At 35.3% G+C, this 14,658-nt stretch overlaps 1 protein-coding gene across 3 annotated transcripts in view; it reads right to left on the bottom strand.

Moving 5' to 3' along the window:
- NLGN4X (neuroligin 4 X-linked) overlaps window positions 1–14,658 on the bottom strand; it is a 211,428-nt gene that overhangs the window by 154,049 nt on the left and 42,721 nt on the right. For 2 of the 3 annotated variants that reach the window (XM_080377646.1, XM_080377647.1), the window contains exon 2: window positions 10,856–10,939. The gene's annotated coding sequence lies outside the window, so the exon portion shown is untranslated. Of the gene's footprint in view, window positions 1–10,855; window positions 10,940–12,641; window positions 12,804–14,658 lie in introns of all 3 variants that reach the window. The other variant, XM_080377645.1, reaches the window with a different exon arrangement.

Here is a 14,658-nt window from a genome sequence, read left to right as displayed (position 1 = left end):
AATACTTAATAAAAAATCTGAAATAAACCTTATTTTGGTAGCTTTTAAAATATTTACTTCCATTCATTTGGCCAAATAATGTTAATTTCTTGCAACTACCCTCCTTTAAACAGACCTGTAATAACAATAGAGGCTCTCAGTCTTTTGTCCATCACCTAGCTTTTCAAGTGACTGATTGTCATTATGCAAACTTGTAACATAATTTTTGTGTGTTTTTCGCTCTTTTTGATACTTCCAGGTAATGCGAGTGAAAGGGACATATTGTTGTTTTAAATCCATGGGAAGAAAATTTGAATTCTCTTATGTAAAGATCACAGGATCATAGACTGGTTGAAATTGCAAGGGACCTTTGAGGTGAACTGGTCTAACCCCTCTGCTCAAGCAGGGACACCTAAAGATTGCTACCTGGAGCCATGTCTATACAGCTTTTAAGTATCTCCAAGGATGGAGATTCTGCAACATCTCTGTGCAACCTGTGCCAATGTTCTGTCACCTGCACAGTAAAAAAGTAGCTTCTGATGTTCAGATTAAAAAAAACAAAACAACAAATCAATATGTAACAGTTACCCAGATAAAGTACTATTTTCTTTAAAAGAAAATATATTGAAAAGATTGGGGCATATGCAATAAATACTATTTTTCACTCATGATAGTTATACCATAATTACTAGAAACATTATCCACATGAGTATTTTTGCTAACAATAGCCTTCCAATCAATTTATTGAATACTTATATTCTTACAAGAATTCAGTATCAGACACTTAAAATGTCATTGAAACAAGCCAATCAACTATCATTCAAATGAAAAATGAATTTTAATTGCCCAAAGATAGCTTGCATTTTCAAAGCAAAATGACATAGAAAAAGAGCATTTGAAATAAATAATTTGAAACGTGAATTATAGCTAAATTTAAGTTAGTGTATGATCAGTTTATGCTGTAATGTCATTTTAATTGGCCTGCATTGCAGAATAGAAAAATTTCTTCAGAATTTTTGTTACATTTATAGGTGTCCCAATTCTAATAATTATCATAATAGGTCTTTATAATTCTGTCAAATGTCTCCAATTTGAGGTTTGGTTTTTTTTTGTCATTGTTAATTCTCTAAAATCAATAGAATCAAAGTACCTTGGTCAGAATAACATGAATATCATATGTACAGATAACTTAATTTCCCCAAAGAATCTTGGCAATGTGCATGCACTCACCTTGTAAAAAGACAGGAGTGCTATTACATGAGTTTGGATAGAATTCAGATCAACTTCAGAAAAGCAAACCTGGACATGGAAATAACTTTTGCTTAAAAAACCACCCCTCTTTTATTCCTTGAATTAGTAATATATAAATATGGTGCAAGTGTTTTTCTACACAGTGAAAATTAAATGGTAACTTTAATTGAAAATTAGCTATAGTGATAGTTATTTTCTTTTATATCACTCATTACAAAGTAGGTACGGTTCATTTGCTTACTAATATGTTGTATCTGGAAGTTCTTTCCATACTTTTTTGGGGATTTACATTTCAGGTCATTCTATGTGTAAATGTATCTTTTTTGGAAGGTTGCATGGCAAATGGAAGAAGAGTTATCTTTTAGAGCTTTACACAAAGCTTTGTGTATTTTTTATAGAAAAATAAAACTAAATTAAAAATATCTACAGTGAAAGAAGATAATTCAGATTATTGGCACACTTTAGTAATATTTCATAATTAAGACAAAGTTAGGCTTTCTGCAAGTACTCTTGCACAATACACGCAGAAGATATTAGTCTTAAAGGCTGTCTACAGGCAGTCCAAATACATGACTTTTAGTCTAACATTCTATTTTGGTAACGCTATTTAAGTAAGAGTAGACTGCAACTAAGCATAACAGATTGCTCGTTATTCATAGGTAATTTTCAGAGATTTGCATCTCATCTTTATGAATCAAATCCATGACATATGTCTACCCTTAACAGTAGTTACAGTCACAGTGGTATAACATAGCATAGGAAATATCACCTATGTGCATTTAAAGCAAAGCACAAAGTCTCAAATGATAGAAGCAACAAAAATTTTTCAATATGATTAACTCCAGTGATTGCAAACTACATTAGAATTAAATGCATGATTTAGTTCCACATAAAAGAGCTTTGTTTCCACCATGGAGAGCCAAAACAAATTTTAATAGATATTTGATTGCAGATTATTATTTCTTACACCAAAAAAACTTGCAGATTTTTAATATTAGAACAGCACAAAATTTTGTCACTTATTTGTTAACATCACATTAAAACATAAAAATTTCAGCTGGTTTTCCTAACTTTCTGTGAATAGTTGTGTATGCATTAAATCCATGTTCATGCTGTGAGTGCAGATGGGCAAATCTTTGCTACCAATACAGCTGCAACCAGGTGAAAAAGACAATAGTATTAGTTCATACCTCTTCAGAAGTAGACTATAATGCCTGAAAACAGACAATCTGCATTTTACTTGGCCTGAGTAGTTTCACCTACACACAAATAATTCTGAACTTTTTTCAGGTAGTGGATAACAATATTATGATATTTGTATTCTGTTCCCTTTCTTGGGCTTTTTCCTTGGGAAACAACTATGGAATGCAAAGAAGTACATATAAAAGGAAATTTTTGTGTTTTTTAAAAAATAATTAATCTTGTAGAAAGAGTATTTTAGAGACATTCAGCTTCCATATTTAAAGTTCAATAAAAAATGCTGTATATATGTATTTTTTGCATAGTCAGTAGAAAATAAAAACAAAATACTGCTCTAAAATGTACAATACCAGATATCTGGGTCTAAACTGGCATGCAATTAAAACTAAATTATTTTGTATTTACATATACAAACAAATAAATTTACCTTAGAATCAAATAGTGATTTTCAGTTCTAAGACATTTTTACAAGCAGTTTGGCTTCCTGCTGGCAAAAGCATTTTATTTTTTTCTTTGAAAAAGAAAGAAATATGCCATCATCTTCCCTAGTCACACAACAGCTGTATCAATTTGTTTTCAGGGCAGTGATTAGCATAATTGTGGTGGATTACTTGCATTTGGCACAGAATAGAAATAATTCAGTATTTTTCATCATTAAAGAACTACAGAATCATAGAATCATTTTGGTTGTAAAAGACCTTAAAGATTGAGTCCAGCTGCATACCTAACACCCAGCTCACTACACCCTCCTTTCAGGTAGTTGTAGAGAGTGATAAGGTCCCTTCCCTCAGTCTCCTTTTCTCCAGACTAGATAATCCGGGTTCCTTCAGCAGCTTCTCACAACACTTGTTTTTTAGACCCTTTCTTTACCAGTGTCACTGCCCTTCTTTGGACGCCATGCTACAGTTTCCCTAACCTATGCAATACTAGGATTTTTAAAGACACAATTAAATGAATACCCAGTCAGCTTCTCAAAACCAAACCCCAGACCATTTTGCTCTCCTCCACCCTTCTTAGCAGCACTGCCATTCCCAAATTAATTCCTAGCAGTACAGAACAACTCTGTCTCATTTTGTCAGCATTCACTGCCTAGAAGAAAACCTCTGAAGAGCTCTTCAGTCCTCTGCTTCCCATGAGATGCACTTCCAGAGGATTGAGGTAAATTAATAATAATAATAAATAATCCTGGGTATCAAACACAAGATTTATATTCAGAACAGTATCCAAATAGTCTTCATGTAACTTATTAGTTAACCTCAGAAGCGCATAAACTCACAGAGACCCTCTCTTTTGCATGATAATGCTCTCTGAGGTCCAGAGCCACAGTAATTTCCAGGTATACTTTTAGATGTAACACTCAAAATCCCAGTAAATATTCTAAGCACCTGAAAAGCTCACTGAAACCACAGTTTTCTCTAGACACACAAAAAATACACTTCTGCACTGACCAGACACCCAGCATCTCACATATGTTTGTTCTCAGATCAAAAGGGGCCACTTTCAGTTCTAGATAGTGGACACCTATTTTTTGCTAAATGAAGTAGTCTACCTGTGAGCTTGGTGTCTAGCAAATCAATAGGGATCTTGACCAGGGGTCCTCAAATGACGGCCCGTGGGCTGGATACGGCCCCCCAGGGTCCTCAATCAGGCCCCCAGTATTTACAGAACACCTCGCCTCCCTGCCCCCCCTGCGCCCCCCCCCCCCCCCCCCCGCCCCCCCCCCCCCCAGGGTTGGGGGGGGAACCAAGCAGCAGCAGATGATGGCCTGCCACTTAATTCATGCGCTGGCCCCCTGTTTAAAAAGTTTGAGGACCCCTGATCTAGACAGTTAATACAGTCTAGAAAACTATACAGAACATGGAAATATAGGTACATAAGTTTGAGTGTTCAACACTCTACAAAGAGCTAGCAGATATGACCTAGGACTTGGGGGATATCCAGGCTTTCTGGAGTGGTGCTAGAAGTTTTACTCCTAAAATTGTACTAGAAGTCTGTTTTTAAGAACCCAAATCTCTTTCAAAGAACCAAAAACCTTAATTCTTCTGATATTAATAGACAACCTTGCACTATAGCTAGCATACTCATCCATGAAATTAGTTGAAAGTAGCCACAATTAAAGCATTTACTCAAAGTTTCAGCTTTACATAATTTCTTAAAAGTTCAGAAAAAAAAAAACAAACTCTTTGATTCTATCATTAATGATTTTCCACCTATTTTATCCCAAAATTCCACTTCTGATATTGAGCTGCCTATAGTGCTATTTATAGTGCTATATTTGTGTTAAAACTAATCAGTTATGTTCATACTAGGCCATTTACTTTAATGTTTTGCATGTTTTATAAGCATGCACAGATAATCACTGTATGATATTAGACAAATCTTAGAATCATCTAATGGTTTGAGTTGGAAGGGACCTTAAAGATCATCTAGTCCAACTGCCTTGCCATACGCAGGGACACCTTCCACTAAACCAGGTTACTCAATGCCGCATTCAGTCTGGCCTTGAATACTTCCAAGGATGGGGCATCTACAACCTCCCTGGGCAACCTGTTCCAGGCCTCATCGCTCTCACTGTAAAAAATATATTTTAAAAGTTATTTTACACCCACTCTAAATCTAACCTCTTTCAATTTAAAACCATTGCCCCTTGCTGTGTCAGTACAGGCCCTGGTAAAAAGTCTCTCTCCACATTTCTTAAAAGCTTCCTTTATATACTGAAAGGCTGCAATAAAGCCTTCCTGGAGCCTTCCCTTCTCCAGGCTGAACAACCCCAACTCTATCAGCCTTTCTTCACAGGGGAGGTGTTCCAATCCTCTGATCATTTTTGTGGCCCTCCTCTGGACCCACTTGATCAGGTTCACGCCTTTCTTGTGCTAGGGACCCCAGAGTTGGACACAGATGGGGTCTCAGAAGAGGTGAGTGAGAGAACTTACCTCCCTTGACCTGCTGGCCACACTTCCTTTTATGTGGCCTTGGATATGGGCTTTCTGGGCTGCAAGTGCACATTGCTGTCTCATGTCCAAATTTTCATCGACCAATATCCCCAAGTTTGTTCTATGCAAGGCTGTTCTCAATCCACTCATCACCCAGCCTGCACTGGTATTGGGGATTGCCATGACCCAGGTGCAGGACCTTACACTTGGCCTTGTTGAACTTAGTGAGATTCTCAAGGACCCGCTTCTCAAGCCTATCAAGGTCCCCTGGATGACATTCCTTCACTCAAGTGTATCAATTGCACCACTCACGTTGGTGTCATCCACAGACTTGGTGGGGGTGTATTCATTACCACTATGCCATTGATATGGCATTTAATAATATTGTTGCAGTGTAGACCCTTGAGGGGCAGCACTTAATACTGGTTTCCACCAATAACCAATGGAGCCCTTGGTTTCGTAACCTACCTTACAACCTGTATAAAAAGGGTTACATGATATGGTTGTCTCCTGTTCTAGAAATTGGAGTTGATGATTCCAGAGATGATCTTCTGTCAAGTTGTTTCTAAAAGCAACTTAAACTGCAGTGTGCAGAGCTCAGATTAAGTCACGGGGACTCCAGGAAGATAAAAGATTTTGCTGTTAAACAGAGCGATTTCTTTTATATAAATACTGAGGAAGGTAGCTGCTGAATGGCTAATGGGAAGCAATTTAGTAAAAGATATAGATGGTCTTCCCTTGCCATATTACTGAGTTCTCCAAACAAAACAAACATAACATTGCAGTCTTGTGGTTACTCAGGAAGATGCAGCACGTTTTGAACCTTCATAAGATGAAGACAACTGCTTACATGTAATTCATTTACACTGGAACTTTATGTTCAAAAGCTTCACTGTTGTTCTTAGAAAACAACAATGAGGCGTTTTGAACTCTTTTTTTAAGAGTTAAGAGGTCCCTGTAAAAACAGATATAACACTGCTACTTGCTCAGTACAATAGATTTAAATTATGAGTCACAGTAATAAAACATTTTCAAGTTAAAGCACTGCAGACAGTAGTAAAATTTGCACGCCAGTTCTTTGAATTGAACGTGACAACTTTAAAAAGCACCTTTAATCAATCAAATGAGCTGCCTATGCAAAACAGCGTGATTATTTCCCATTTTGCTTTCACTTGCTTACAATGTAATAATTCAGTGAACTCCTGTTGGCCATCCAGTCTGCGTAATGTTGAAATTACATAATTTTAACAGTTCTTTGTTATTGTTGTACAATGCTTTACATAATGTAGTGTTCAAATAAATTTTCTGCAAAATCAATTGTATTTATGGAATTGTTACTTAGATAAGAATAGTTTATGCTTCTTAAAGATTTAGGGTAATCACAACACATATTTACATTTTCCAACTGATGTCATCAGTGAAATTGTACTTTAACAACAACAACAACAACAACAAATCACTACAAACCCATTCAACTATTTCCTGAAAACTTTTATTAAAGCTGAAGATTTTAGGGAAAGGTGTTAAAATTATTCAATCACATTGCCACCTGGAAGTAAGTTTAATGCCCTGGGAAGTTTTGGTGTTTGTTTTTTCATATTTGAATAATATTTGCAAATGCTTCATATTTGCATTTCTCACTTGGGTTCTTCAGAATTCCACGTATTGGTAGAGATCATTAGAGTTCACCTACATTTAAGTAGTTTAGGTCAGTCATACAGAAACACATAACCAAATATTGCAATTAAAAATGAATGGATACATCAAATTCAGAGGTAAGGCACCTTTCGTATTCATTAATGAATCTGAACATTTGCACTCCAGTATTCATACAAGGTGGCAAACACACGACAATATCAGTGATGTAGTGAATCTGCTAAGGTTAGATTTACCAGTAACATCTCAGAGCAAAGAAACTGATGCAACTTATTTTATTTTTTCTAGATCAGCTGAGTCACAGTTAACTATATCAAATTTAGGATTTCAGAACACTCTCCCTAGACACAGATTTATAGATGCATGGAGAGATGTGGAACATCCTGCAACGACATCTAGACAGACTTGTTAAATCCTGGTTAAACTCCCAGACAGTAGGTGACACCACCTGCATTTCTTGAAGAAGATGCAGTTCCCAATTTGGAAACGTACTGAAATGTTGAGTAACAGCCTCAATTAATTAACATGACCAGAGCATCAAGTCTGGGATGTTCAGCAATAAGTTCATTGGTTGCTCTTGCTTATCAATTATGTTCCAGTATGGAAAACACACCTATCTTTATAAAAAAGAAGAATTTAAAATCGAGTTCTTTCCTTCTTTCTGTTTCAAATTTAAGAGAAATGGTGGGAAGAGAGTACATTATAGAAAACATCAGCACAGCCTCTATATCATAGTAAGGGTCTTAGGAGCTTATTTAGTTGATGGATTTTCATGATAAAATTACGCTAATACTTCACCAACAGAGAATACATGTGGGAAGTATTTTGCTTCCATCTAAGAATGTATAATACAGTAAGAACCTCAAAAGAAAGCTAGAAATAAGAGTTGAAGGCACTGCTTAACCAGAGGATGGACTGCTCAGCTAAGCACTCTTCCATTTATAGCCATAAACCCTGACAAGAGGAGGCAAAGCAAAGATTCTGATCAACAACACTGAATCCCAAGAGCTGAAAAGTAGGCTGAGGAGAGCTGACAGCTCTAAGAATGAGAATTACCTTGTACCCTGGTTTTCCTCAGAGAATTAAGAGATGATCCATTTTTTAAAACTCCCAAGACTAGAGCTGGAACAGTTTATTCCTGCCTTCTAATATGAAGGCTGTATTATTCCTTCATATTTGTTATCGTAAATGATACAAGGCAGAGGCTTGATCAGAGTCTGAGAACATGATCAAGAATCTGACAGTATGTGGCTACATCAAAGAAACTACTCAGCACCCCATGGACTACCACAGGGCTCCATCTGTGCACTCAGCTGTCAGGTCAGGATTTTAGATCAAAATCCCACCATTTAAATGAGCTTACACCTGTGATGTAAGATCAAAATCTGAGGACAAAGCATGGGCCATATATTTGCTTTTATTTTTATTACTATATTGTGCATTGCCAGCAAGCACTTCTTGCATATTCTAAACATAAATTGTAATTTTCCCTTCTAGAGAAAGAGCAGTGCTTTTTGTCAAAGAATTTTAGCTGGAGTTATGGATGAGAACAATAGCAAGAAAAAAGTAAATGTGATCAAGGTGTGGGGATTTCTTTCTGTATTTCTTTTAAATATGAGTACAATATAGCAAAAGTCACAGTTACAATCTACCCAAGCTACTATATCTTGTTGGTTTTTTGAACCAACACTGATAATTCTACACAGCACTCTCAGAGTTCTTCTGTTCATCCAAATGGAACCCTATTGTCTGTTGTAAACACATCTCCAAACCTAGTTTGGCTTGGGTTGTACATTTTCCTGAAAACCTTCAGATCCATTTCAGTTTGTGTCTTGAAAAACTTCTCATAAGAACATAATTTTTTCCAGACAAAAAAACCCAATTCTTTAACTTATATTGCCATACTTCTGTTGTGCATTTTCTGCATGCCTTGGGGCTGGTAGTTGAACATGTATGTTTGTGGCTACATATACTTCAGGAAATTTGCAAGCAGAAAAGCTGAATTAAATCTGATGCCATTTTACAGCTTCATTTTCTACTCTCCTGGGGGTTTTTATGTATAGTTCAATTATCACTTCACATGAACAAGGACATTTTCAAAAGGCACAGCTGGCTTCTGATGTCCACTAACTTGCAGTGGGAGTTAAAAGCCAGACATCAATAGGTTCTATCTCACTTTTCTGTTTTAATGTTGTTTGCTTCCCTTTCTTCCCCTTCTCCCTTGACTTTCCCTCTTGTGCATTATGAAGAACAAAGAAAATGCTGAGAAAACAGTGAAAACTAAAATCACGCCGTCCCTCAGCTTCCCCTTCAGACTCCTTTCCCTAGGTTCTGTGGTTTATCTCAGTGTACTGTGACAGATCTTGAGATAAGACTTTTCCTTCTTGGAACCTGGCTGTGGCTAATTCTGGTGCAAGACAATGTAAATCTACCACAAATCATTAGTTCCAAAGAAATTAAGTGATTATTTCAACATTGACTTCAGCTTTTTTATTCTTTATATTAGCCTTGTATTCTTTATATCAATTACTTACCTTTTTCCTGAAAAAAATGTCATGAGTTCTGTGAGGAAACTAATTGAATCCTGCGTATGGCATTCATGCATATGTGTACACTTCACTATAGTAACCAGTAATAGTTCAGCTATGATCATGATCAGCATGGATGCTAAACTATTAAACAGGTTCCTGTTCATAAAGTGTTTTTTATTCAATTACATTTAAATTGCTATGAATTGGAATAAACATGGTTCAGTGATGCAAAAATCACAGGAGTTTTCAAAGCTGTTATTTTCTTTGTCTGATTTTTACACTTCACATAATGGCACCCTTGGATCTCATAACTAATCTGTCATACTTTGAATTACTGCTTATTCACAACTTTACTATCACATCAGATATATTACTATTCCTTCTCCCTGAATTTAGGACGCAATGATAACACTGAATTGAAATATCATTGCACTGCAGCTAGCATAATGATTACAGAAAAAGTCACATCTGCTTCCAAGTTCATAGATCATATAAAGTGAGAAGGAAGAACTATGCATGAGAGAAACTCTTCTGGTCATTTGTACATGTCTTACCCTTCTCATTAATCAATGTGTCAGGCACAGTATGAAAGAATGCTAATTATATTAATCAAAAGTGTTTTATAAATACGATATATTCTACGTATGTATTACTAAACTAAACTCTTGTCACACATCTCATATTGATATCATAAGAATGTTTATATATGTGTGTATATACAAATACATATATCTATGTATGTATGTATCTGTGTGTACATTGTATCATAAAGTATGTTATCTCATATTTTGCTACTAAGATGAGAGGAAAAGACAGACATTTATGTTAACAGTTGAAACAGCACCCAAGCCCCTTTATTTATATGGCCTCATAAGAACTTTGGAATCCAGAGTTGTTACTTCGCTTGTTTTGTAAACTGAAGACTGTCAGCTTTATCTGGTACAGTGTGGCCTGGAAACCCCAAACCTTACTAAGTAGCAGTGCCATAATAGCCTGGTTTAATCCTGTGTCTTTTAACCACAGACTGATTTGTATCTGTTAGTATTTACAGAACTGGAAAAAAATAAAAATCATGCTTATCATGAAAAAGCACATAAACAGCACTAATGTTTAGAATGGATTATATTCCATGTCTCATTGTATGAACATGTAGCAAACAAGCATTTTAACTGGATATATATATTGCAAAGATATATTTCAAATCCATTTAAGAACACCAGCCACAGAGGCTTGCTCTCATTTCTATTATATATATATATATTTTACAGAAAACAGAATTGTTCTGAGCATACTTTCAGTACTTACCACTATGTTGTATTTTTGAGAAAGCTTCAGAATTCCCCCATAGGAGGCTGCATGATGTCATTTTAGTTGCAGCAGAAGTTTTTCCTGTTAGGAAGAAATATATAGTGCTCTTCAGTAAATGAAGAAAAAAAATGCATGATTATGAGTCACAAATGGTGAAAAAAATGCTACTTATTAAATCACCTGTAATGCTGTCATCCAAGATAAAACATATGAAAAATCATAATACTAGTACCTGGAGAATAAATACATTGATCATAGTATATGAAAATTATTAGCAATATCTTTTCTTTGCCGACTGATCCCTGCTACAAAAACAGAATTGTCTTTATACCTATATACCACAAAAGTTTACATTCTGGGGAAAATATCTAATGCAAGTTCTTCAAAGAAGAAAATAAAAATTACCACAAACCCCTTGGATTTAAAATATTGCTGTAAACATATAGTATACATATTCAAATCTAAAATATAACAATTCAAATATTCAAATATATCCAAATCGAATATTAAAATATTTTTTAAATCCATCTAACTATTATTTATTCTTTCCTATGGGTAATTCAAAACTATAGCTTATACTTCAAATGACATTTCAATGGACAAACTATTTACCAATAGTCTATCCTTTTTAGATAAATACCAATATTTACCAACCGTATCTTCTGTCAGGACTTTCTTGAGACACTGCAATTTCAAACTCAGTACTTAATATTGTTAATAAAGTTCTTTTAGGCAATTTGCATAGGCACCAAGACTGCATTAGCTGAAGTATTTCTCTTCCCTAAAAGGTCAGCAGAGTTGATTTTATGGCATTTATAGCTGTCCACATTTTGCAGGGAAAATTCATGCATTGCTTGTATATTTTATTTTTTTTTTGGTATCTCTTAAAGTACCAAGATCATTTATTCTTGTTTTCATTAAGTTGATCAACATGGAGAAGCACTTTGTGTGAAAAATACTGTTAGAAAACAAATTAGATGTTAGAAAACAAATTAGATGAGCAAGGGTGAGGCTATCAAAAATTCCTATTAGCTTGCTAATACGTCAAGCAAACTTACAATTTCTGAAAAATGACACAAGGCATTTGGCCACAATGCAGTGTCTATTAACACTGTAGAAACACTTCTGCAATGTGCTAACAAATATATTCCACAAACTTCTATTGCTTTCGGGGTCCACCTGCATGTTATTCATCAGCAGGAACAGACATGACTTCCAGATAACTGATAAGTATGGACTATCACCACAAACAATGTGTTTTATTTTAAGAAATAAATTAGGTTTTTGCAATAAAAATCCTAAGGATCACAGCACTGAGTTTCCATCTGTTATTTCAGAAAACTTTCTCATATCACTTAAAGAAAAATAATCAGATTTTAGACTTCACTTTTGACCAAAATTAATGGTGTAAATGAAATCAGGCTTTAACACTTACTTGCTAGTAGCAGATTATGCAATCTTAATCAGACTGAATAACTCCCTCTCATGAATGTTTTGCTCACTACAGCCAAACCACTCCCTGTAAGTGCAATTCATTGTAACAGCTGCAAACACAGGCCTCAATTCTGCGTAAAGACGGTAGTTATCTTTAGAAATTGCAAATAAATACCAGTGCATGGTTATCTGAATATACACGTGAAAAGGAAAAATTCATTAATAGGGATGCGAAGTGAAATTCCTTTGAACAAGGAAAGTGTGAAACACTCCAGCTAAACTGTTAACGTGTCCATCTGGACACTTGCTGCAAGGGAAGCCTGGCAACACTGCAACTTCTCATACACACCCATTGAGGAATCAGATGTTGAAGTTTAGGGCAATCTTTATTCCAACATACGGTAATGTCTTAAATCTCTCCACAAAACAGTGACACTTTTACTGGAGATTTCACTGCTCATGTAGACTTTGACAGCCATTCCAATTCTCCAACAGTAGTAGGTGATTAAACCTAGGATATAAGAAATAAGGAAGGATTTAAGGAATAGCTGGACAGTGAAAATCCACTAAACCTAACACAGCTTCCCTTCTCAGTTATTTTAAACTTGCATATTTTTTATTCTAGCACCCTTTATAGCTTAATCCCTGCTACAGGAAGAGAACAAAACTCATCTCAGCTTTACTGGTAAACACAGGGACTGCATTTCCTATCTTTCCATAGCACCAAAATATCCTTCAGCTTTAAAGCAGAAGAATGAATGAAGTGCGATTTGTGAACTAGGTGTTCCAGGTTTACCTTTGTACCTATTTTCATCCTTTTCATCTTCAGTTTGTCTTACAGATCTTCTAATTGTCCTTGCCAGACTGATCTTAATTGTAGACAACTAGATTATAATTTAGACTTTATACATTCTAGTAAACCACACTGTTCTCTCTTGTCCATTTACAGATCATGCTTAGACTTTACCTCTATAATATGCAATTGCTCTCAAAAAACCAACAGCAAATACTGCACTTCCTTTGTATCAGAAAGTATTGTCACACTTGTTAAAAGACTGGTAGTCAAATTCTAAGACAAAATATAGATGTCATCTAGATATATTTTTCTTTCTTAAAGTGCCTTTTATCACCACATTTGTAACAACTTATTTCCTCATAATTATAATTTTTTAATAAAAATATTAAGGGAATCTGGCAGTCCTTCTAACCATATTTTCTTGAAGTCTGTTTTTTCTCACCAGTCCACAGACTCTTAGGCAACTTAAATCTGACGGTGCTATACTTGACCCTAGTTGTACTGTTTCTCAGTTTAAGTTACTTAACTGGTTCATTTCTCAGAATTATCACAACAGCCTCTGATTTTATGTGATAGAACAACAAGCGACTAAGACTGACACTCTGTCCTTATATTTACACAGTTATCTTCGTCTTTACCTGAGAAATAAAATCTCTGTCTCGTAAAAATTTTGTTTTGTTTTGAACATGATCACCCTATATCTCCAACTATCACCAAAACCTCTGACAGCTCTTGGGAATACCCAGATATAGGCTAGAAATATTAATTTGTTCTTTAATACTCAATTTTATTCTTCACAATGACTGAACTATTGTAATTAACTTCAGTTTGAGCAGTTTCATGAAGTCTCTCTGAAAAAATGTACCCTTTTAAATGCAATCTTAACATGTTTAAATACATCTTTCAATCTCTCCCTTTTACAGTGTTTACATACTTTTCCTGATTGATTCAATTTCATATCAAATTCTTTCTTTTGAAGACATTAAAAATAAGCTCTCCCCACTGCTAAATTCAAGAATTTCATACATAGTGATACATTCCATAGCAATGAAGTTTTCAAATTTTTGGAACTATAACTAGAAAATCACTGACTAAAGAATGGATAAACGCATCTGGGAAGTTCTGTGATGCTCTTTCAGTATCAATAGTCCAGAAGCAAGAATATCAGATAAGCAGATGATGCTATTTCAACTGTTTCTTGCATGGACAGTTTGCGAGGAGTAAATTGTTCAGAAGAGGAAAGACAGCTACAGGTAGATCTCACAGCAGGAAATGGTCACAGACCAGCTAGAGGAGTATCAGAGATATGCAAATGAAATCAACTTTTTCTCCAATTGAGGTATTTGAAAGCTAAATAACTAAATCTGTCCTCAGGCTTGCTTTGTATTTAGGGAAAAAAAATAGGCATCCCAAACAATAGATGGCTTATTTATCTCCATGAGTCAATGAGTGTAGGATAAAGTAAGCAAACAAGCGACCCACTGTTCACATATACCAAGGTAATGCTGACTTACAGCTATCTAAGAAATGAGTGGTGGAATCTTATTTTCTTACTGAAAACAAATGTAAA

The sequence above is a fragment of the Falco punctatus genome (genome assembly GCF_963210335.1).
Source record: "Falco punctatus genome assembly, chromosome: 2".
Taxonomy (NCBI): Eukaryota; Metazoa; Chordata; class Aves; order Falconiformes; family Falconidae; genus Falco; species Falco punctatus.
This window is presented reverse-complemented; position numbering and strand designations above follow the sequence as displayed.